Raw genomic sequence first — 24,146 nt, 5'->3', positions numbered from 1 at the left:
ATTTGCTAAAATGTAGCACCGTGTCGTATAACTTGCAATATAATAAAACGCCTTGATGCTGTGATCATTATTTGTACAACCATATCCTTTGTTTGGATCAAAGTCTTTGTTTGGTGCAAGTCTTGTACAGGAAATTGTGGCTTCACAGTGGAGAGAGCTGGGCCTTGCTTTAAACTCTAAACAGAGACTACTCTCCTATTAGAAATAGAAGACAAGTCCCGACATGTTTAAACTTCATAAAGAAAACACCCACGAAAGAAAATAATTGTCAAACGATGAGAAAATTCTGACGTTGAAGATACCATAGATTGGTTAGACAGCCAGAACATTTTGTTTTACTGGGTGGAAATGTCAAAGACTAGATCTCAGGTGAGAGGGGCAACGTTTTATCCTGGGAGTGCCTGGAATGTTCTGCCAGGAAAGGCGGGAAAGGTGGAGGCAGATACGATAGTGGCATTTAGGTTAATTCCCGGAATGGCGGAACTGTCGTACGTTGAAAGACGGGAGCGACTAGGCTTGTATGCACTGGAATTTAGAAGGATGAGAGGAGATCTTCAAGATTCAAGATTCAAGATTCAAGATATCGAAACGTATAAGATTATTAAAGGGTTGGACACGTTAGAGGCAGGAAACATGTTCCCAATGTTGGGGGAGTCCAGAACAAGGGGCCACAGTTTAAGAATAAGAGGTAGGCCATTTAGAACGGTGATGAGGAAAAACTTTTTCAGTCATAGAGTTGTGAATCTGTGGAATTCTCTGCCTCAGAAGGCAGTGGAGGCCAATTCTCTGAATGCATTCAAGAGAGAGCTAGATAGAGCTCTTAAGGATAGCGGAGTCAGGGGGTATGGGGGAGAAGGCAGGAACGGGGTACTGATTGAGAATGATCAGCCATGATCACATTCAAGACGACCCGAAACGTCACCCATTCCTTCTCTCCCGAGATGCTGCCTGACCTGCTGAGTTACTCCAGCATTTTGTGAATAAATACCTTAATTGTTCCAGCATCTGCAGTTATTTTCTTACACTAACTGGAACAATTAAATTCTTACTTGCCACATATTTACAGGCGTATAAGATGCCCGAACAACAAAAATATACAATAAATATTCAGTTGTTCTTAGTAAATCGAACCACGATTGTGCATAACCTAAAGTACTTAGAGCAGCCTTACCAACGCAAAGTCCGCAGTGATTCACTGCTGAACTAGGATTTTTTTTGAGAATGGCGACAGTTTATCAGCAGCTGGATGGAATAATCACAAATATTCCCATTTTAAACTCTTAACCCTAAGAGAAATGGCAGAAATTAGTCCAGTAACTAACAACCTTAAATGAATTACGATCTTACTAAATCTTACAATTTTGGGCACCACATCTTGAGGAAGGCTGTGGAGAGGATCCAGAGGAGGTTTACAAGAATGATCCCAGGAATGAGTAGGTTAACATATGATGAGCGTTTGTCGGCACTGGGCCTGTACTCGTTGGAGTTTAGAAGAATGAGGGGGGACCTAATTGAAACGTACAGAATAGTGAAAGGCCTGGATAGAGTGGATATGGATGTTTCTACTAGTGGGAGAATCTAGGACTAGAGGTCATAGCCTCAGAATTAAAGGGCGTTCTTTTAGGAAGGAGATGATGTGGAATTTCTTTAGTCAGAGGGTGGTGAATCTGTAGAATTCTTTGCCACAGAAGGTTGTGGAGGCCAAGTCAGTGGATATATTTAAGGCAGAGATAGATAACTTCTTGATTAGTACAGGTGTCAGAGGTTATGGGGAGAAGGCAGGAGAATGGGGTTGAGAGGGAGAGATAGAATGGCGGAGTAGACTTGATTGGCTGAATGGCCTAATTCTACTCCTATCATTTATGATCCTATGGACACACAGATCCTGACACCGAAGATAGACACAAAATGCTGGAGTAACTCAGCAGGACAGGCAGCATCTCTGGAGAGAAGGAATGGCTGATGTTTTGGCTCAAGATCCTTCTTCAGACGGAGAGTCGGGGAGAGCGGGACAAGAGATATGGAGGGGGTAAAGTGTGAAAGCGACAGATCAAAGCAGACGATGATCGAAGAAATGTAGAATGGTTCATCGTTGGCTGTGGAGAAGGTGACAACGAGGCAATAAAACTAATCAGGAGGGCAGTGAAATTAGTCAGAGAACTTGGGTGGGGGAGGAACAGAGAGAGAGGGAAAGCAAGGGTTACTTGAAGTTAGAGAAATCAATACTCATACCGCTGGGTTGTAAACTGCCCGAGCGAAATATGAGGTGCTGTTCCTCCAATTTGTGTTGGGCCTCACTCTGACAGTGGAGGAGGCCCAGGACAGAAAGGTCAGTGTGGGAATGGGACACGCAGGCACAGTGAGTACAGTACCTACCTTGTGCCTGAATACCTGGTTGCCGGAGTGGCCCCCAAGTAAGAATAAAACATCTGTGCCTGAGAACAACCCCTCCATTCCTAGCATACTCTTGGCCCGTCCCTAGAAAATAAGATTAAGGGCTCACGGGCAAGATTGCTTTACCAAAGGGACACGGGGACTGCTGTGCGCTCTGTTTCACTGAGATATGGCTCACCCCAGTCTCCAGTTTCAGCCATCCATCCTAAAGGTTTCTGAATCCATTGCATGAACTAGAAGGTATCATTGACACAAGAGAGAGGAGATGGGATCGGCCTCTTAGCAAACTCTTTGTGAGGCTTAAATGTGATGGCCTTGTCCAGCTCCTGTTCTCCACACCTGGAGCATCTAGCAGTGAAGTGCCACCCTTTTACATACAAAAGCCTATTCATCTTAGTATAAGAAAATAACTGCAGATGCTGGTACAAATCGAAGGTATTTATTCACAAAATGTTAGAGTAACTCAGCAGGTCAGGCAGCATCTCAGGAGAGAAGGAATGGGTGACGTTTCTGGTCGAGACCCTTCTTCATCGTCATAACCACAGTCTAAATCCTGCCCCAAGCAGATGTTCGGCTAGCACCAGAGGATTTATACACCTCCAAACTATCATCAGCATGTTTCCTGCAGTTCCAGAAGATCGAACACTCCCAGCCATTGTTGATCCACAAGTGGAGACACCTATACTTCCTTCCTTCGCCTCCATTAAGGAAAGTCAGACCACCTGGCTCTGCTCCTTTTTCCTGCACATAGGCAGTGATTGAAGAGTTCAGGTCTGGTGAAGAGGATTGTACAGGGCTGGCCAGGAGAGGCAGAAGAATTCTGTGGCACGGTGGCGCAGTGGTAGAGTTGCTGCCTTACAGCGAATGCAGCGCCGGAGACTCAGGTTCGATCCTGGCTACGGGCGCCGTCTGTACGGAGTTTGTACGTTCTCCCCGCGACCTGTGTGGGTTTTCTCCGATATCTTCGGTTTCCTCCCACACTCCAAAGACGTACATGTATGTAGGCTAATTGACTGGGTAAATGTAAAAATTGTCCCTAGTGTGTGTAGGATAGTGTTAATGTGCGGGGATCGCTGGGCGGCGCGGACCCGGTGGGCCGAAGGGCCTGTTTCCGCGCTGTATCTCTTAAAAAGAAAAAAGAATGACCGTGCGATGCCTGGATGGGAGACTGCACGATGGTCATGAACTTGGCAACAGACTTGAACAAACACGTCATGGTTGCACGTCATAAGGGAATGTGTGGGGGAGTTTATAACCACAACCATCTACGCAGGCAAAAGCAAAGCCCTGGATGAACCTGTAAGTGATCTGCAATGTAGCGAGGACCAAATCTACAGCGCACAAGGGAGGTGATCCAAGGTCATACAAAAGAAGTCCAGGTATGACCTCCAGAAGGCCATCACGAATATAGAGAGGCACGTATGGACTAAACTCAAAGCTCAGACGGACACTCGGCAATTGTGGGCGGGCTTGCACACCAACTCTTCGTGCAGAGTGAGACCGAGTAATTCATGTGGCAGTGACGTCTCACTCCTGGAGGAATATAAGACAATAACTGCAGATGCTGGTACAAATCGAAGGTATTTATTCACAAAATGCTGGAGTAACTCAGCAGGCCAGGCAGCATCTTGGAGGTGTATAAATCCGAAACGTCACCCATTCCTTCTCTCCTGAGATGCTGCCTGACCTGCTGAGTTACTCCAGCATTTTGTGAATAAATCACTCCTGGAGGAGCTCTGTGCTTGCTTCCAAACGGAGAAAAATGATGTACCTTCACAGGCCATCCCGGCCCCTGATGACCCTGGATATTGAATTTTCTAACTTCAGGTCACCCCAGCATTCCCTCTCTCTCCATCCCTCCCCTACCCAAGTCGTACCAGCTTCAAAGTCGTCTTTGTGTTCATAACACAAAAGGCTCTTTCCACATCCTTCCCACCCAATATCCTCGTCTCTCTAGCGCTCGGTTTTGGCTAGAGAGGGATGGCCCTCAAAGGGTTCTTCCTGAGATCCTGCAGTTGACGCTTAGAATAGCAGGAATTATAATATATTGAATGTGGGTTATGACTCCATTGTCGATGACAATGATTGTGTCATTGTCAATGAGACAATGACAGTCTCATTGTCTGTAACTTGTTCTCACCTAATACCTAGCAATGGCCTGTTTCCTTTATCATCGTTACTTTTTTGCATATCTTTCATTAATTTGTTCCATATCTCTGCATCACTGTCTACATCTCTCGTTTCCCTTTCCCCTGTCTCTCAGTCTGAAGGAGGGTCTCGATCCAAAACGTCGCCCATTCGTTCTCTCCAGAGATGCTGTCTGACCCGCTGAGTTACTCCAGCTTTTTGTGTCTATCTTCGGATATTGTGTTTAGTTCTGGGTACTGCTTCTGCAGGATGGATATATTGGAGAGCTGGAGGGCACACCGCGATGACTCTGGCTTTGCAAGGCTAAATAATGAGTGCAAACCACGGTTTTTCTGCCGTATGTTGTTTTTGATGCTGACCTGCTTGGGGGTGTTTATAAGGTGAAGAGTAGCGTGGTTAGAGAAAACCTACTTCCGCTCTAGTTAGAGGAGGTAAAAGCAAAAGCAAAATTGCACCCGGGTCGATCCCGACTACGGGTGCTGTGTGTACGGAGTTTGTACGTTCTCCCCGTGAGCTGCGTGGGTTTTCTCTGAGATCTTCGGTTTCTTCCCACACTCCAAAGACATGCGGGTTTTGTAGGTTAATTGGCTTGGTAAATGTTAAAAAAACAATTGCAATACAGTTCCTGTGAATGGAGAGGCAACAAGACCTGAAACACTTTCTGACTCGAGCTGTGAGCGATGTTGATCTTTCTCTCCCGCAAGTCAATGACTCTTGAGTCCATTGGAACTTTCAGGACTGCTGGTGTTGGATGAGGGTTTAAAGGAGTCACGAAGCTGTTCAGCAACAATATAGTTGAATGGCAAGCAGATTGAGAGGCAGATGGCCATTTACCAAACCTTCATTTTATTTATTTATTTTTATTTTGGAGGTACAGCGTGGAAACAGGCCCTTCGGCCCACCGGATCTGTGCCGACCAGTGATCCCCGCACATTAACACTATCCTAAACCCACTAGGGACAATGTTTACATTTACCCAGCCAATTAACCTACTCACCTGTACCTCTTTGGAGTGTGGGAGGAAACCGAAGATCTCGGAGAAAACCCACGCAGGTCACGGGGAGAATGTACAAACTCCGTAAGGGCGGCACGGTAGCGCAGCGGTAGAGTTGCTGCTTTACAGCGAATGCAGCGCCGGAGACTCAGGTTCGATCCTGACTACGGGTGCTGCACTGTAAGGAGTTTGTACGTTCTCCCCGTGACCTGCGTGGGTTTTCTCCGAGATCTTCGGTTTCCTCCCACACTCCAAAGACGTACAGGTATGTAGGTTAATTGGCTGTATGTAGGTAAAAATTGGTAAAAATTGTCCCTAGTGGGTGTAGGATAGTGTTAATGTACGGGGATCACTGGGCGGCACGGACTTGGAGGGCCGAAAAGGCTTGTTTCCGGCTGTATATATATGATATGATATGATACAGACAGCACCCGTAGTCGGGATCGAACCTGAGTCTCCGGCGCTGCAATCTCTTTAAGGCAGCAACTCTACCGCTGCGCCACCGTGCCGCCAATGTTTCCATGTAACATGTTGTATGTAAGGTCAGAACCTCCTGCACCGACCATCCGCGTAGTTATGGAAAGGTCGTAAGTTCATCAGTGATAGGAGCAGAAGGAGGCCATTCGGCCCATTGTCTACTCCGCCATTGAATAGTGGCTGATCTATCTCTCCCTCCCAACTCCATTCTCCTGCCTTCTCCCCATAATCCCTGACACCCACACTAATCAAGAATCTGGCAATCTCCACCTTAAAAAATATCCATTGTCGGCCTCCACAGCCGTCTGTGGCGATGAATTGCACAGATTCACCTCTGATGTAGCCCGGCACCAGGGCCTCCAACCCACTGAGTCTGAGTCTGTGCTGACCTTCATGTCCCCATTTTTTTAAACATTATTCAGATTAGTTTATTGTACACAGCAGTGTGCAATCAAATTCCATGTACACATGAAGCTCACAGTGTACATGCAAAAACAATTGCAAAGCAGTGGAATGGTGAAGATTGTAGTGCAATCTGAAGTAGTACAAATATAAGAATATTGAAGTGCTGGGTGGCACGATGGTGCAGTAGTAGAGTTACTGCCTTCCAGCACAGGTTCAATCCTGACTACACAGGGTGCTCTGTGTCTGGAGTTTGTAAGTTCTTCCTGTGACTGCACGGATTTTCTCCGGGTGCTCTGGATTCCTTCCACACTCGAAAGACGTACAGGTTTGTCGGTTAATTGGTGTATTGGCAGTTTCTATACCATCTCGAAATCCCACTTCGATAGCCTTTACTTCTCGGGGATGAAATGTAGTTATAGCTTACGCACACGTCGCACCCTGATATGACAAAACGAATCTTCCAAACTTCTTTTCTTCATTAATTGGTTTTATTAAAATAGCACAAATCATAGAGTAATTCATCAGTTTCCGTACTTTATCAACTTTCTTCTTCAAACAATATCTAGAATTCTTGCAGTTATTACCGTGTGGTTCTTACAAATATAGCTGGTGCGAGCGCATGGTACGAGCGCGTGGGGTAAAGAACTGTATGCTCACCATCCTCCGAGTCTAAACTGACCCACAACCTCTGTCGACACACACTAGCCTCCTCCCATTTAGACACTCCCAATTACGCATTAAGTCACACCCACAAGCAGGCAAAAAATACATAAACTAGAAATATTAAAACATAGCCATAACACAATGACAATAACTGAATTAAGCATAAATGGCTCCTACAATTGACTTTGGTCAAAAATTGTAAATTGACGCCCCAAACTTGTCGACTACTGGACAGTAGTTTTTAAAACCATCAGTGAAGTCCTTGGGGTGACAGTGAGGCTTTGCCCACTTGTAGCTGTATTCGGCGTAACAGATGGAACATTGGGTTTAAATGCAAACCAGTCTGACATCGTTGCATTCACATCACTTTTGGCCCGTAGGAGAATTTTGCTGGTCTGGAAATCTACAACTCCTTCATCAGCTGCCGCTTGGCTAGAGGACGTAATGTTTTTTTCTAAAACTAGAAAAGATCAAATTTACACTGAGGGGGTCTGTGAAAAAGTTTTATTCAAAATGGGAACCTTTTCTGTCATACTTTGAGAACCTAAAAGAACTACCCACTGACTGAGGGCACTTGATTGTACTTGGGGATCTGCCTTTAATCATCAAGATCAAGATCAAGATCAAGATCAAGATAGATCAAGATATCTTTATTTGTCATCCAAAAAACAAGTTTTTTGGACGAAATTTCGTCACCCACAGTCCAACAATAAGAGCAATAAAATAAGCAAATTACACAACCCCAACCAACACAAAACCCCCCAAAAAGAAACATCCATCACAGTGAGTCTCCTCCAGTCCCCTCCTCACTGTGATGGAAGGCCAGAATGTCTTTTTCTCTTCCCCTGCCGTCTTCTCCTGCGGTCAGGCTGTTGTCGTTGCCATGTTCCAGGCTGCGCCGGACGGTGAAATGTCCGCAATGCCATGTTTGACTTTTATTTATTTACTTATTTTTGTTTACACAATTGCCGATTACCTCACAGGATGGCTGATGCATAATGAATGAATGTATCCTGAACCATCTGACATGTTGTAGATATGTATGGGCCTGCGCCTTGGAAGAATGTAGAGGTTTTGCTGTCAAATTGTGCATTTGTATTTGTGATATGATGTATTGTGAACACATCAGCTGCAAAGGGGTGTCCAGGGAGGGTGGCTGAGGGTTATTTTTGTTGTTATATATAAAAAACAAAATGGAGGGGAATGTAATGCATTATGTCATTCGTATTGTATCTTTCCTTCATTAAAAATAAATATTTAAAAAAAAATTGTAAATTGACCTTAGCGTGTAGGATAGTGTTAGTGCAAGGGATGATCGCTGGTCGGCGTGGACTCAGTGGACCGAAGGGCCTGTGGAAAGGGGTGTGAAACAGGTGTTGGGTCAAGAGTCCGAAAGCAGTGGGAAAGAAGCTGTTGTTAAATACGGATATCTGAGCTTTCATGCTCCTGTTTCTCTCCGAGAAGGTAGAAATCCTACCCTACCCCAATCCGACCCGAGGTCATTCTATTATCCCCAAATTCCCATTAACTCTCCCAGTGCCCATTCCCTCTTCCCCCCAAACATTCTATCACTCATCTACACAATTCACAGTGTCAAGTTAACCAAATGATACCCATACAGTCACAGGGAGAACATGCAAACACCACACAGGTTTCGTGACATATCCAGGTGGTAACATTCCATAGGTGATGGAAGATGTCCGAAAGTATTTGAAAGAATCTCTCTTGAAGAATAATAGAATACTTGCTGCAAGGAATAGCTCTGATTTATTATTTTACAAAAGCTGACCTCATTGCATTTCTCAAGTCAAGTCAAGTCAAGTCAATTTTATTTATATAGCACAATTTAAAAACAACTCACGTTGATCAAAGTGCTGTACACCGGTTCAGGTACTAAGAACCAACATACAATGGCGCACAAACATAACAGCACATAGGCTCAGAGGGCCTCAAACGCTAGGGAGTAGAAATAGGTTTTGAGCCTGGACTTAAAGGAGTCGATGGAGGGGGCAGTTCTGATGGGGAGAGGGATGCTGTTCCACAGTCTAGGAGTTGCAATTTAGATTTTAGATTTAGAAATACAGCGCAGAAACAGGCCCTTCGGCCCACCGGGTCCGCGCCGCCCAGCGATCCCCGCACACTAACACTATCCTACACCCACTAGGGACAATTTTTACATTTGCCCAGCCAATTAACCTACATACCTGTATGGTCTTTGGAGCTCAAAGGGTCCCCTGAGCTCAAAGGGTCCTCATGTCAGTGAAGTACTGTGAGATCATTGCTGTAATATAGGAATCAACCAGCTATACTTCATCCTGGATGTGAAAACCCATCAAACTGCAGATGCTGAAAATGGAGAGTGTTGGGAAGAGTGGTGCGGTCTCAGTTGCTGCAGCGTCACTCCATGACTCTGCGTTGCAGGTTTCACATGGCTGCCTCACACAAACAGTAACGGGCTGTCAAGAAGACTATTTTCAGTTTCATTAAGGTAGACACAAAATGCAAGGGTGACTTGAAGTTGGAGAAATCAATCACTGGGTTGTCAGCTGCCCAAGCGAAATATGAAGTCCTGTTCCTCCGATTTGCATTTGGCCTCACTCTGCGTGGCAGTGGAGCATCTCAGGACAGAAAGATCAGTGTGGGAATGGGACGGGGAGTTGAAGTTGCAACCGGGGGATCTCGTAGGCCGAGGCAGACTGAGTGGATGTGTTCAGCGAAATGATCGCTAGCTGAGTCTGCGCTTGGTCTCACCGATATAAAGGAGTCCACACCTGGAACAGCGGATATAGTAGATGAGGTTGGAGGAGGTGCAGGTGAACCTCTGCCTCACTTGAAAAGACTTGTTGGGTCCTTGGACAGAGTCAAGGGAGGAGGTAAAGGGACGGGTGTTGCATCTCTTGCGGTTGCAGGGGAAAGTACCCGGGGAGGGGGTGGTTTGGGTGGGAAGGGATGTTAACTAGGGAGTTGCGAAGGGAACAGTCTCAGTGGAAAGGGGGTGGAGATGTTTCAATCATTTTGATTGAGCACTAAGTACTGCGTGTATGTCTGCTAGATGTGCTGATCTGATTAGTGTCCACTTGAGACAGCAGCCAGGGTCTCCGACTTCCCAATTATCTGAAAGACAGCATATGTGTGAGTGTGTCGGAAAGAACTGCAGATGCTGGTTTAAATCGAAGGTAGACACAAAATGCTGGAGTAACTCAGCGGGACAGGCAGCATCTCTGGAGAGAAGGAATGGGTGACGTTTCAGGTCATGTGTGAGTGCCGTACTCTTCCTGTTCTGCCTTGTGTTAGTCTCTGGAGTGAGATATTGGAGTTGTAATCTTGTGATTCGGGCTCTGACTCAGAGCTAACAACTGAGCTGTGGCTGCCTCTGACAACGGGAGCTGGAATTTCCCTTGGACTCTCTGTGAAGTTGCTGTGATCTTCTCAAACTCCAGCTCTGCTTTTCACAAGTTTCACGAGATTTAAACCTTGAAAGCAAAATTGGGTTCAAGTGTATTCCTGAGAAGAGTAACAGCGGTTGCATTTAAGATGTAAATCTTGCAGGTGCATTATCAGGTCAACGTTTAAATTAGCGTTGTTAGATACGGCATGGAAACAGGCCCTTTGGCCGACCGAGTCCACACTAGGGACAATTTACAGTGCTCAGTTAACCAATAAACCCACATGTTTTGGGTTTAGTTTAGTTTAGTTTAGAGATACAGTGCAGAAACAGCTGTTTCGGCCCACCGGGTCTGCGCCAACCACCGATCCCCACACATTAACACTATCCTACACCCACTGGGGACAATTTTTTTTACATTTACCAAGCCAATTAACCTACAAACCTGCACGTCTTTGGAGTGTGGGAGGAAACCGAAGATGTCGGAGAAAATCCACGCAGGTCACGGGGAGAACGTACAAACTCCGTACAGACAGCACCCGTGGTCGGGATGGAACCCGGGTCTCTCGGGCTGCATTCGCTGTAAGGCAGCAACTCTACCGCTGCGCCACCGTGACGACCCTGGGTTGTGGGAGGAAACTGGAGTACGCAGAGGAAATCAACGTAGTCACAGAGAGAACGTGCAAACTCCACACAGACAGAAGCCGAGACCAGGATCAAGCCCGGGTATCTGGTGCTGTGTGGCAGCAGCTCCACCACTGTGCCGTCCTTCAGGTGAATTGATCCCTGCAATGCCTCAGACCAGCTTACCATCATTAAAAAAAGTGTTGGCATAATAACTAATCAATCACAGAGGACATCACAGTTGAGCTGAATTATGATCCTGTGGTCGTGTCTGCTGACATATAACATCCAGGCAGACTGGTTGGCCAGAATTTGATGAGGAAAAGTAGGATCATCACATTAAAAACCAGGATTTGGTTGAGATATCGCTTTTTGCAGGGAATGCAAGCAAGAGTGGTCGCCCAACGGGATGTACGAAGGCTCACGCAGTTGTTTATTGTTGTGCTTTCATTCGCAAGCTTTTGCAGCTATAGTTGGAAATATTCCTCGTACCGCAACTGAACTGAACTCTTCCAGCTGTCTCACCGAGCCAATCCCCCTGGTTTCTGCAATTGGCAATGTTTCTATCAAGTTTCACATCAGAGTAAATAAAAACATTTTTTAATGGATCCATAGCGTTTCCTCTGTACAGTCCACAGCAGAAGCCAGGAGGATATTCGTCATCCAGGAAATTCCAACTCAATCCTGCACGATAGACACAAAATGCTGGAGTAACCCAGCGGGTCAGGCAGCATCTCTGGAGAGAAGGAATGGGCGACGTTTCAAGTCGAGACCCTTCTCCTGACCTGCAAGGCTTTCTTTTACCAGGACAAGCAGTGTTCATTGATCATCCTAGACTTCCCTGAGAAGCCTTGCAATTCAGAAAGAGTTTAATACCTTGGTATAAAGCCAGTCAGTCTACAGTCTTGTCGTCGCTGCCATGGTGGGATTTCGATTCAGGTCTTCAGATGATTAGTTCAAGGCCTGTTATTCCCTCCCACAGTTTTCGTAACCAGGCCTGCCTTTAGCACGCTTTTTATTGAATTCCAACAATTTGGCTGGGCATCCCTGATCTATATTTAGAGTCAACATCACTTTTTTAATGTTTGCACTATTAGTCTAGTAAGTAAATCAATTTGCTACATTTTTCCAACTGCTTCATGTCCTCAGTTGAAGTCTTGTGTGTGGCTGATCCAAATGTTTTCTCCCAGCATAATATCAGGTTTGTTCAAAGAGGTGCTCAGCACAGAGGTGCAGGACACTACATGGAACAAGTGGCGTAAAGTCGACCGTTGTAATATTAGCGGAGTGCCTGGTGTCTTTGGTATGACACTGCTAGGTTCCTCTCAGCCAGGACAGCCACAAGTATGTATAGGAAGGAACTGCAGATGCTGGTTTAAACCAAGGATAGGCACAAAATGCTGGAGTATCTCAGCGGGACAGACAGCATCATCTCTGGTGAAAAGGAACAGGCGACGTTTGGGCGTGAGACCCTTCTTCAGACTGAGAGTCAGTCAGAGATGCGGTCTGACCCGCTGAGTTACTCCAGCTTTGTGTGTCTCTCTTCAGCCACAGTCATGTTTTGTATTGAATTCCAACAATTTGGCAGGGCTTTCCTGTTGTACATTTAGAGTTAGAATTACTTTGTATGTTTGGTTGCAGTCAGGACCATTATTTTTGGTCATTAACATTGTGTGGCCAAAGTAAAGTAAGTCTGCCTGTTTTGAAGGCATTGCGACTGTCATTTTAGATGGGAATGTGACACAGTCTGCGGGCTGGGAACATCAGTTGACTGTGCCTGGTGTTTCCATTCCTGTGCCCGGCAGGCCTGGCTCAGTTTCACAGAGGAGTAGAAGACTACAGATCAAGTGACCCAATAAAAGGGATCAGAATAGATGCGTGTAGATGGTCAGTATAACAGTGATGTTGATGTGCCTGTCGAAAGGCCTGTTCACCTGCTGCAGAATGCATATCGCTGGTCCGCCCATCAAGCCCACTCCGCCATTCAATCATGGCTGATCTATCTTTCCCTCTGAAACCCATTCGCCAGCCTTCTCCCCATAACCCCTGACACCCGTACTACTTTTTCAGTCAGAGAGTTGTAAATCTGTGGAATTCTCTGCCTCAGAAGGCAGTGGAGGCCAATTCTCTGAATGCGTTCAAGAGAGAGCTAGATAGCACTCTTGGACCGTCTGTGATCTGCCAGACAGATAGCGGAGTCAGGGGGTATGGGGAGAAAGCAGGAACGGGATACTGATTGAGAATGATCATCCATGATCACATGGAATGGTGGTGCTGGCTCGAAGGGCCGAATGGCCTCCTCCTGCACCTATTGTCTATAATCAAGAATCTGTCAATCTCCGCCTTAAAAATGTCCATTAACTTGGCCGCCACAGCGGTCTGTGGCAATGAATTCCACAGATTCACCACCCTCTGTTGGGCTTCAGAATTTAATAATATAATGAGAGCTTATTCATATATACGAGTGTCTAAAAGTAATCCTTTTGGAATGCAGGACAGCCAGTTTTCTGTAGGAAAAAAACCTAAACTGCAGATGCTGGTTTAAATCGAAGGTAGTCACAAAGTGCTGGAGTAACTCAGCGGGTCAGGCAGCATCTCGGGAGAGAAGGAATGGGTGACGTTTCGGGTCGAGACCCTTCTTCAGTCTCCTTCTCTTCGCGAGATGCTGCCTGACCCGCTGAGTTTCTCCAGAATTTTGTGTCTAGCCAGTGTACCTGGTATGAAGGTGGTTGTCTGAAAAATACCGGGAAGAAAATCAGGCTCACTGTCTGGCAGATCACAAACGGTCCAAGAAACCGCAAGTCACGACTCCACAGTCATGATGCCATTGCAGGATGTGTGATTAAACACAGGGCATTCCAAGATGCCACACATCAAGGTGGAACCTGCATTTTTGCTCAGAAGTTCAATAGGTAATCATTTCCTCCAAACTTTAACACCATCTCACCTGCAAAACCACAGCACTCGAGGAAACTACGCAAAACATCTGATACACACTTTGGAAAGCATCTATGCCTTGTTTACATCATCCCACAACTCCCTATTTCAATCGAAATTTCACTTTCTATTTTGCAGAAACCTTTTGCTTTTGATTTGGTTCTATCTTGCCTTTTGCTCGTCCTTGTCTTTCGACCAAGCTAAACCTCTGTTCTCCTTTTTCTACGTGCCCAAATGGTCCTTCCCTCCAGAGATGCTGCCCGTCCCACTGAGTTACTCCAGCATTTTGTGTCGATCTTCAGTGTTAACCAGCATCTGCAGTTTCTTCCTAACCATAAACCACAATTCCTTGGTTGGTGTGGCTGGCCATTACAATTGGCACCACAGTACATTGAAATGGCAGCTAGGACGGTGGCACGGTGGCGCAGCGGTAGAGTTGCTGCCTTACAGCAAATGCAGCGCCGGAGACTCGGGTTCGATCCTGACTACGGGCGCCGTCTGTACGGAGTTTGTATGTTCTCCCCGTGACCTGCGTGGGTTTTCTCCGAGATCTTTGGTTTCCTCCCACACTCCAAAGACGTATAGGTTTGTAGGTTAATTGACTGGGTAAATGTTTTTTTTTAAAAATCGTCCCTAGTGTGTGTAGGATAGTGTTAATGTGCGGGGATCGCTGGGCGGCGCGGACCAGGTGGGCCGAAGGGCCCGTTTCCGCGCTGTATCTCTAAAAAAAGGACACCACGGTCTTGGCAACACAAGGAGGTTTGCAGCCCTCAAGCCAGTTCTAACTTTTGTTTGTATCATGGCTGCTCTACCTCAGCATTGGTTGCCCCCTCCCCCCCTTTGTTTCATGTCAAGGTAGGAGCAGACATAGACCACTCTGACTGCCTGTCCCTATTCCATATAATCATGGATAATCCTTCACAGGCCTTGTCTCCTCTTCTGTGCCAGTTCCCCACAAGCAGCAATTCGCTGGTTTAGTATAGTTTAGAGATACAGCGTGGAAACAGGCCCTTCGGCTCAATGGGTCCACGCCGACCAGCGATCAGCGCACACGGTAACACTATCCTACACCCACTGGGGACAACTTTTACATTTACCAAGCCAATTAACCTGCAAACCTGTACGTCTTTGGAGTGTGGGGGGAAACCGAAGATCTCGGAGAAAAACCACGCAGGTCACGGGGAGAACGTACAAACTCTGTACAGACAGCACCCGTGGTCGGGATCGACAAGTCCCGCCCCCTCCCCTGACATCAGTCTGAAGAAGGATCCTGACCTGAAACGTCGCCCATTCCTTCTCTCCAGAGATGCTGCCTGACCCGCTGAGTTACTCCAGCATTTTGTGTCTACCTTCGATTTAAACCAGCATCTGCAGTTTTCTTTCCTACTCCACTGGTGGATCGTCACTTTGGGCAGCTGGACCTTTGGAGCTGGCTCTTACTTCTCTGCCAAGTTCGAAATCAGAAAAGAAAGGCTGAGAGCCAGCTGTGTAAACACAGGCCGGAGTTATTTTGCCATGAGGCCAAAAAACAAAAAGGCTGCTGCTGCATGTGTACCCGGGAGGGGGGGACATGCTGTATTGTAGCTCCTTTCCAGACCTCTACTCGAGCAGTTTGGGATATAAAGCACCTGGCAGTGTAAGTGCTACCAGTTGGCAGAGAGTTGCGTGCTGCAGGAAGTATAATTATTTCCTGAGGTGAGCATGCAATTAAGCTGAGGTTGTGGCGAACATACACGCTCTGCTCAGCTTATGTGCAGAAAGGAACTGCAGATGCTGCTTTAAACCAAAGATAGACACAAAAGGCTGCAGTAACTCAGCCGGTCAGAGAGCATCTCTGGAGAAAAGGAATAAAGTGACGACGTTTCAGTCCAGAGAAGCTGTCCAGGTCTTTGTGTCCATCTTTGCTGAGTTCAAGTTTCGAAAGTATGCCAACTGCACAATGAGATGTTGATTCAAGTTTGTTGCTGCAGTTGATTGTTGCTTCTCCAGGATCTTTGGAAAATCTTCTGTTGCCCCTGCTCTAATGCAATAGACAATAGACAATAGACAATAGGTGCAGGAGGAGGCCATTCGGCCCTTCGAGCCAGCACCGCCATTCAATGTGATCATGGCTGATCATTCTCAATCAGTACCCCGTTCCTGCCTTCTCCCCATACCCCCTGACTCTGCTATCCTTAAGAGCTCTATCTAGCTCTCTCTTGAATGCATGTTTTGTGTGAGGTAACTCGACTTCTGTTGAACACATTTTAACCCTATCGTTACTCTCTCTTTTAACCCCACTTTTACTTCACCTCATCTCTTTTTTACCCCCCCCAGGCTGTTGTAGGTTTTTATCCCCGTCTTCTCAAGTATCAATTTTTGTTTTTTGTTTTAAAATAAGTTTATTTGTAACATTAACTACAAGACATAAATTAGAATGTTGTCCACTGCGTTTAGGATGCGATCTAGTGATCCCAGAAGATCTAGATAGAGCTCTTAAGGATAGCGGAGTCAGGGGGTATGGGGAGAAGGCAGGAACGGGGTACTGATTGAGAATGATCAGCCATGATCACATTGAATGGCGGTGCTGGCTCGAAGGGCCGAATGGCTTACTCCTGCATCTATTGTCTATTGTCTATCTCCAGTGAGCCAGCAGTTGGTTCCTCTCCGGGAATATCCTGGCATGGATATAACCTCGGGAAGAGGCACGGACAGACCCTACAACTGCCTGCACCTGTGCACCCCGGCAAGGTCTAAGGGTGGCACAATGTTGAGTTCCCTTGTCCAATTTTAGACAATAGACAATAGACAATAGGTGCAGGAGGAGGCCATTCGGCCATTGGATCATGGCTGCTCTACCTCAGCATTGGTTGCCCCCTCCCCCCCTTGTTTCATGTCAAGGTAGGAGCAGACATAGACCACTCTGACTTCCTGTCCCTATTCCATATAATCATGGATAATCCTTCACAGGCCTTGTCTCCTCTTCTGTGCCAGTTCCCCACAAGATTTTGATATCTGAATTGATGGTTCCGGCCTTTGGTTCCTACTCTGGTATCTTAACCCACTGTTAACCCACTGTGCCACCATCATGAGAAGTCAGTTGGATATTTGTGTCTGTGATGCTGTTCCCGAGTGGGGCGCACGGTGGTGCAGCGGTAGAGTCACTACCTTACAGCGCTTGTAGTGCTGGAGACCCGGGTTCGATCCCGACTATGGGTGCTGTCTGTACGGAGTTTGTACGTTCTCCCCGTGACCGCATGGTTTTCTCCGACATGTTTGGTTTCCTCCCACACTCCAAAGACGTACAGGTTTGTAGGTTAATTGGCTTGGTGTATGTGTAATATTGTTCCTAGTGTGTGTAGGATAGTGTTAATGTGCGGGGATCGTTGGTCGTTGCGGACTTGTTGGGCCGAAGGGCCTGCTTCCATGCTGTATCTCTAAACTAAACTAAACTAAATGGTCCGTTGGGGAAGAAAAGTTGTCCATCTGGGGGAAGTCATGAACTAGAAGGTAATTAGACTGAGTATTCAATTCATTGGTTGTAAAGACACAGATCTTTGAGGTTATTATTCTTGTGATCTGCTTGTGACATCTTATCATCTGTGAACAGGAAGGTTAAACCGGGTTTAGATATTGTGTCAGTTTACTTTTTACTCCCATATATAGAATCTTTAGAAATATAAATAATATGGCCAGTTAAAGTAATGCCCAGATATTTCTAACTTGTGAAACTGTTGGTTCTCCAAAGTGGATTGCCCATTAATATAACGCAAAGCGGAAGCGTCCAAATGTTTTGTTCACATGCTGGCCACGTGAAGATTTATTTCCCAGGCGCTTGTTGCTGGTGGCGGGCGGGCAGCGAACTAAAAGGTCACAGCGGTAGTTTAACTTAGTAATCAGGAAATGAGTCAAAACGACATTGTTCTTTCAATCACTTGAGAAAAAATCAGACCCAGAACAACTTAAATTACACAATCAGTGTGCAATACGCCATTCAGGGAACTGTGATCATGGGTAGACATAGACATAACATAGAAAATAGGTGCAGGAGGAGGCCATTTGGCCCTTTGAGCTAACACCACCATTCATTGTGATCATCTACAATCAGTAACCCGTGCCTGCCTTCTCCCCATATCCCTTGATTCCACTAGCCACTCGAGCTCTATCTAACTCTCTTTTAAATTCATCCAGTGAATTGGCCTCCACTGCCCTCTGTGGCAGAGAATTCCACAAATTCACAACTCTCTGGGTGAAAAAGTTTTCTAGCATCTCAGTTTTAAATGGCCTCCCCTTTATTCTTAGACTGTGTGGCCCCTGGTTCTGGACTCCCCCAACATTGGGAATTTTTTTCCTGCATCTAGCTTGTCCAGTCCTTTTAAAAATGTTACGTTTCTATAAGATCCCCTCTCATCCTTCTAAATTCCAGTGAACACAAGCCCAAGGTAGAGATAGAGGGGGAGGCAGTAAAGCAGCAGGTAGTGTCACTAGAAATCTCAGGGATGGATTAAATCATGAACAACACCAACTTACCCCTTCATTAAAAAAATTGCCAAAACCACTGCAAAGGTTCTTAAAAACAGTCATTCTGAGAACTGTGATATGAGACATCTTTGCTGCAGATATAAACCCCTAGTCCGGTTGCACCCAGTGTAAGGAATGTGTACCTACTCTGTGACGTGATAGCAGAGGCCCCTGTCTACAACCACCACAGGAAGCAGCAGGCAGCCCTTCCCACGCCCACACACAGGATCTGTGAGGTGCTGCCTGTGGACATTACAGCCACCAGCTCGGCAGTGGAAGATGACGGATGAACCAGAATCCAATTGCCAGCACCAGTTCCAAAGTGTGGACGTCAAGAATCAACAGTGTTTTATTGTCAAGTGTCCCAGGTAGAACAGTGACGTCCTTACTTGCAGCAGCACAACAGAACATGTAAACGTAGTACTCTGTAAACAATATAATATACAAAGAAAAAAAAGTTTAGCGCGAGTGTATGTGTACACACACACACACACACACACGCATGCACACAGAAACAATAATAGTGTAAAAAGACAAAGCCATTGCCCCCGGGTCTATGTAGTTCTGAGCTTATTGGAGGTTGTAGTGTTTAATAGCCCAATGGTTGTGGGTAAGAAGCTGTTCCTGAACCTGGACGTGACAGTTTTCAGGCTCCTGTACCTTCCTCCTGATGGCAGGGGTGAAATGAGCGTGTGGCCAGGGTGGTGTGGGTCTCTGATGATGTTGACTGCCTTTTTGAGGCAGCGACCCCTGTAAATCCCTCCGATGGCGGGGAGGTCAGAACCCGCGATGGTCTGGGCAGTGTTGACAACTTTTTGTAGTCTTGGGCATTCAAGTTGCCGAATCAGGCCGTGATGCAACCAGTCAATATGCTCTCCACTGCACACCTGTAAACGTTCCAGAGAATCCTCTCTGACATACCTGCCCGTTAAACTGAACATCAAACTGCCCATTAACGTCAGTTGCATGGGGCACCTCATTGACTGTATTGGGACTCACACACCCAAACGTGAGGCTTTTCATGTCCTAAAAAGAGGCAGAACTTGATATGTGCATGATTTTCTGGTGATACGGAACAAGTTGGGAAAATGAGGAGAATATAAAATGTTTCAAAGACTGAAAGCAAGTTTTGAGCATATCCCCATATCCCTTGATTCCCCTAGCCCCTAGAGCTCTATCTAACTCTCTTTTAAATTCATCCAGTGAATTGGCTTCCACTGCCCTCTGTGGCGGAGAATTCCACAAATTCACAACTCTCTGGGTAAGAAAGTTTTCTCTCACCTCAGTTTTAAATGGCCTCCCCTTTATTATTAGACTGTGTGTCCCCTTTATTCTTAGTATTTCAGAACGTTTCCCATGGTAGGTTAATCCAGAAGATTAAGATGCACAGAATTAAAAGTGAATTGGTCGTATGGATTCAGAACTGGATTACTGATAGAAAGCAGAGGGTTTTGCTGGAAGGATGTGTAGGCTTTGGAAAGGATGCAGAGGAGGTCTAGTCTAGCAGGATGATGCCTGGCTTAGCGGTATTAGCTACAGGAAGCTGTTGGACAGATTTAGATTGTTTTCTCTGGAATGTCAGGGTTGTGGGGAGCCCTGACAAAAGTATATAAAATTATGAGAGGCACAGATAGAACCTTTTTACCAAATTGAAGAAATCAAATGCAAGAGGGCATAGGCTTCAGGACAAAGTTTAAAGGGGAGGTGTGGGGTGAGGGCGCTGCTGGGGATCACGGTTAAGGCAAATACCATAGTTGTGTTTCGGAGACTTTTGGATAGGCATATGGATGTGAAGGGAACGGAAGCATGTGTATTATCAAGTTCGGCACAGACATTGTGGGCCAAAGGGCTTATTCTTGTGCTGCACTCTTCCATGTTCAAAGATTATTTCTTTCTGCTAAACTCATTAATTAAATGATTGATATTGTTTGGTGCAAGGATCCTGGTGTTTGGAGGGATTTGAGCCTCTTCAGTTTAGACTGGGGGGGGGGGGGGGGGGCAGCACTGGTTTAGATGCTGATGTCAGTGGCAGGAGAATGGAATCTCCAGACGACTGCCCAGTGGGCAGAGAATACTACTTTGGTTTAGTTTAGTTTAGTTTAGAGATATAACGCAGAAACAGGCCCTTCGGCCCATCGAGACTGCGCCGATCGTATGTTGAAAGACTGGATCGACTAGGCTTGTATACACTGGAATTTAGAAGGATGAGAGGAGATCTTATCGAAACCTATAAGATTATTAAGGGGTTGGACACGTTACAGGCAGGAAACATGTTCCCAATGTTGGGGGAGTCCAGAACAAGGGGCCACAGTTTAAGAATAAGGGGTAGGCCATTTAGAACTGAGATGAGGAAAAACTTTTTCAGTCAGAGAGTTGTAAATCTGTGGAATTCACTGCCTCAGAAGGCAGTGGAGGCCAATTCTCTGAATGCATTCAAGATAGAGCTAGATAGAGCTCTTAAGGATAGCGGAGTCAGGGGGTATGGGGAGGAACGGGGTACTGATTGAGAATGATCAGCCATGATCACATTGAATGATGGTGCTGGCTCGAAGGGCCGAATGGCCTCCTCCTGCACCTATTGTCTATTGTCTATTGACCGGCGATCCCCGCACATTAACAGTATCCAACGCACACTAGGGACAACAACACCAAGCCAATTAACCTACAAACCTGTACGTCTTTGGAGTGCGGGAGGAAACCGGAGCACCTGGGGAAAACCCAAGCGGTCACGGGGAGAACGTACAAGCTCCGTACAGACAGCACCCGTAGTCAGGATCGTTCCAATATCTGAAGGGGCTGCTCCTCAAGTTCTGGCTCCATTTTAGCCCTACGCTTTTAATTTTTGGGCACCCGGTACAGAGGGGGGAGGGTCAGGAGGGAGGAGGGGGTCTCCCTGTCGGTCTGCTCCTGGGCCTGGCCAAGATGGCCATCCGCGGGTCCAGGCAGCGGGCAGTCGACGGCCTCACAGAAGTCGGCTGCCTACCCCTGTTCCGGGCTTACGTCCGTGCCCGCCTGTCCCTGGAGAGGGAACACGTGGTGTCCACGGGGACTCTGGAAGCCTTCCGGGAATGCTGGTCGCCGCGGGGGGTTGAATGTATTGTTGACAGAGATGGCGGGATTTTAATGTGATAATTGTTTAATTTGTAAACTGCCGATACAGGCGGCTTTTGTTTGATCACATTTTGCTTAGTATGTTTGTATGTTTTTCTTTGGAATAAAACTTTTATATATTAAAAAAAAAAAAAAAGTAGTCAGGATCGAACCCGAGTCACTGACGCAGCGAGGCAGCAACTCTACCGCTGCGCCACCGTGCCATCCCGCAGTGGCAGAGATATTATAACAAATTTCCGCACATCAGCTTCAATGCTGTAGAATGGAAGCTTCCATTAAAGGTGCCTGTTCTGGATCGTCTACTCTCAGATGAGGACGTTTTGAACTACTTTACTCTGTAGCACTTGGGCCTAGATTTTGAATATTCCTGCCCAATATTCATGAATGAGTTCTTGTTTTGTTCGACAACTTCTCGGTGTGAGAGTTTTGTGGGCATCCTGTGCCTCAATGTAGCAACTATCACACGAGACCAGCCTATACAGATAGGCAGGCTCTTTGATGCGAGACTGTGTCACAGTTGAGCCTCAGATCGCACATCGAATAGTCACACATCCTAACCTCATCCACTGTATCTGCCGCTCCAGATGTGGACTCCTATATATCGGTGAAACCAATCGCAGGCTCGGCGATCCTTTCGCTAAACACCTCCGCTTAGTCCGCCTAAACCTACCTGATCTCCCGGTTGCTAAACATTTTAACTCCCCCTCCCATTCCCGCACTGACCTTTCTGTCCTGGGCCTCCTAGACTGTCAGAGAGAGGCCCAGCGCAAATTGGAGGAGCAGCACCTCATATTTTGCTTGGGCAGCTTACACACCAGCGGTATGAACATTGAATTATCTCACTTCAAGTAACCCTTGCTTACCCTCTCTCTCCATCCCTCTCCCTTCCCGGTTCTCCAATCAGCCAGACTGTCCCCCTGATTACATTGTATCTCTGTTTGCTAACAATAATCTATTCTACATTTTCCTTGATATTCATCTCTTTTGATCTCTTACACTTCCTTATCCCTGTAACTCCCTCTCCCCTGACGCTCAGTCTGAAGAATGGTCTCGGCCTGAAAAGTCACCCATTCCTTCTCCCCAGAGACTCTGCCTGTCCCGCTGAGTTACTCCAGCATTTTGTGTCCTTATCTTCGGTGTAAACCCGCACCTGCGGTTCCTTCCTACACAGGCTTCCAGCAGCATCCACTGCATTCTCGGTGAGATTTTCTTCTGCTGCTACGTTCGAGAGAATTAATTAGCGTCGCCTTCACCCTGCCCACCCAGCTGAGAGCCTCCAACATCACGCAGACAGGAAGTTAACCATGACCTGCTTGGCTGCGTAATTCCCCAATATGTGACCTTGCATCATTATGCAGCAAGAATCTGAGGGTTTGCTGCTGAGTGTTTACTGTGGTTCCATGTCAGCACGCTTGCATCTGAGTTAAAGAGGTCAGAGCTTGAATCACAACCTAAAGGCCTGTGTGCATAGACCAGGTTGATATTCCAGGGCAGTGCCAGCGAGAGATTGTCTCAAGGGAATGCGTTCAATCAAAGCTCGTCCATCATTCAACTCGCTGTAAAAAATAATTTCATACCATGTTTGATTTTGCAGATGAACAGGTATGTCCGAAGGGACTCGACCCGAAACGTCACCCATTCCTTCTCTCCAGAGAAGCTGCCTGTCCTGCTGAGTTGCTCCAGCTTTTTGTGTCCAACTTCGGATTAAACCGGCATCTGCAGTTCCTTCGTACACATGTCAACAGGCATGTCAGAGGCAGCATCTCTGGAGAAAAGGAACAGGTGACGTTTCGGGTCGAGACTCTTTGTCAGACTGAGAGTGAGGGGAGAGGGAAACTAGAGATATGAAAAGGTACAAAGAACAAATGAATGAAAGGTGTGCAAAAAAAACAAAGCAAAGCCAGCCAGATGATCAAGGAAAGGTGGAGCCCACAATGGTCCATTGTTGGCTGTCCATTACTGCAAGAACGTTTACTGCATCGATGCTTCAAAGTCACATCACGGCATTTGTTCACAAGACCTATTCCAAGGCAGACACACTGGCATCACTGGAAGCAGTGTGCAGGTACACAGCAGACCAGGTGCAATGATCACTGGGATCCCACTTCTAAACTCACCAGGCTCCTGTTGTACATTTTGCCTTGAGATTCACTGGTTCCTCTTTAAACTCATTGGGGCCCGTTTCCTGTGCTCCCTTCAAACACTCCCTGTTTGCTGCTGACCCTTTTGACACGTTTCCCCATTCTCCTCCTAAACTGATCAATGTCTTCACCACTGTCCCGCTTAACACACTGTCGCCTAATTCCCAATACGTCTTTTAAACACACTGGGTTTGACTTGTGCTCTGTTTAAATAATAATAATAATAACTAGACCAAGTGGACCCGTTGGGCCCAAACCTCTCCTGCATTGGTGCAGCACCTTCCTCCCCCCTCCCCTCTCTCCTCAACCCCCCCTCCCCTCTCCCCTCTCTCCTCAACCCCCCCCTCCCCTCTCCCTTCCCCTCCTT

General features: G+C 46.5%; 1 protein-coding gene across 2 annotated transcripts in view; it reads left to right on the top strand.

Moving 5' to 3' along the window:
• LOC144604614 (tumor necrosis factor receptor superfamily member 5-like) overlaps positions 1–24,146 on the top strand; it is a 78,939-nt gene that overhangs the window by 3,914 nt on the left and 50,879 nt on the right. Inside the window, exon 1 of one of the 2 annotated variants that reach the window (XM_078419232.1) lies at positions 2,080–2,107. The exons of the other annotated variant lie outside the window; for it this stretch is intronic. The gene's annotated coding sequence lies outside the window, so the exon portion shown is untranslated. Of the gene's footprint in view, positions 1–2,079; positions 2,108–24,146 lie in introns of those variants that run through there. 2 annotated transcript variants of the gene reach the window in all.

The sequence above is a fragment of the Rhinoraja longicauda genome, chromosome 22 (assembly GCF_053455715.1).
Source record: "Rhinoraja longicauda isolate Sanriku21f chromosome 22, sRhiLon1.1, whole genome shotgun sequence".
In the NCBI taxonomy this organism is placed as follows: Eukaryota; Metazoa; Chordata; class Chondrichthyes; order Rajiformes; family Arhynchobatidae; genus Rhinoraja; species Rhinoraja longicauda.
Note: the sequence above shows the minus strand (reverse complement) of the source record. Positions and strands in the feature narration are given on the sequence as shown.